The sequence below is a fragment of the Hyla sarda genome, chromosome 11, assembly GCF_029499605.1.
Source record: "Hyla sarda isolate aHylSar1 chromosome 11, aHylSar1.hap1, whole genome shotgun sequence".
Lineage (NCBI taxonomy): Eukaryota > Metazoa > Chordata > Amphibia > Anura > Hylidae > Hyla > Hyla sarda.
The window spans coordinates 4,913,300-4,914,656 of record NC_079199.1 but is presented as its reverse complement, the minus strand read 5'-3'; the positions used below and the strand labels follow the sequence as shown (position 1 = coordinate 4,914,656).

The 1,357-nt window shown below is 41.9% G+C and overlaps 1 protein-coding gene across 1 annotated transcript in view; it reads left to right on the top strand.

The window, feature by feature from the left end:
• TTC7B (tetratricopeptide repeat domain 7B) overlaps positions 1-1,357 on the top strand; it is a 159,847-nt gene that overhangs the window by 76,710 nt on the left and 81,780 nt on the right.

Genomic DNA, 1,357 nt, shown 5'->3' with positions numbered 1-1,357 from the left:
TCCTCTTTCTGTTCTCTTCTCCTCTTTCTGTTCTCTCCTCCTCTTTCTGTTCTCTCCTCCTCTTTCTGTTCTCTTCTCCTCTTTCTGTTCTCTTCTCCTCTTTCTGTTCTCTTCTCCTCTTTCTGTTCTCTCTTCTCCTCTTTCTGTTCTCTTCTCCTCTTTCTGTTCTCTCTTCTCCTCTTTCTGTTCTCTTCTCCTCTTTCTGTTCTCTTCTCCTCTTTCTGTTCTCTTCTCCTCTTTCTGTTCTCTCCTCCTCTTTCTGTTCTCTTCTCCTCTTTCTGTTCTCTTCTCCTCTTTCTGTTCTCTCCTCCTCTTTCTGTTCTCTCTCCTCCTCTTTCTGTTCTCTTCTCCTCTTTCTGTTCTCTTCTCCTCTTTCTGTTCTCTTCTCCTCTTTCTGTTCTCTCCTCCTCTTTCTGTTCTCTTCTCCTCTTTCTGTTCTCTTCTCCTCTTTCTGTTCTCTTCTCTTTCTGTTCTCTTCTCCTCTTTCTGTTCTCTTCTCCTCTTTCTGTTCTCTCTTCTCCTCTTTCTGTTCTCTCTCCTCCTCTTTCTGTTCTCTTCTCCTCTTTCTGTTCTCTTCTCCTCTTTCTGTTCTCTTCTCCTCTTTCTGTTCTCTCCTCCTCTTTCTGTTCTCTCCTTCTCTTTCTGTTCTCTTCTCCTCTTTCTGTTCTCTCCTCCTCTTTCTGTTCTCTTCTCCTCTTTCTGTTCTCTTCTCCTCTTTCTGTTCTCTCTCCTCCTCTTTCTGTTCTCTCTCCTCCTCTTTCTGTTCTCTTCTCCTCTTTCTGTTCTCTTCTCCTCTTTCTGTTCTCTTCTCCTCTTTCTGTTCTCTTCTCCTCTTTCTGTTCTCTCCTCCTCTTTCTGTTCTCTCTCCTCCTCTTTCTGTTCTCTCTCCTCCTCTTTCTGTCCTCTTCTCCTCTTTCTGTTCTCTCTTCTTCTCTTTCTGTTCTCTTCTCCTCTTTCTGTTCTCTTCTCCTCTTTCTGTTCTCTTCTCCTCTTTCTGTTGTCCATGATTAGTGTGACACACACAGACACACAATGCAAAGACTAAGTGAACTTCTCTCCTTTTTATCGGCTGTCAGGTGTGATGTTTATATTGCCCACACCTGTTACTTGCCCCAGGTGAGTATAAAGGAACATCACAGGCTGGAAACAATCTTATTTATCCACAATTCTGAAAGGGGCCAATAATTGTGTCCGGACCATTTTTGGAGTTTGGTGACATTATGTCCAATTTGCTTTTTTTCCTCCTTTTTTGGTTTAGTTCCAATACACACAAAGGGAATAAACATGTGTATAGCAAAACCTGTGTTACTGCAATATATATATATATATATATATATATACAGAGGAGAGGAGATCT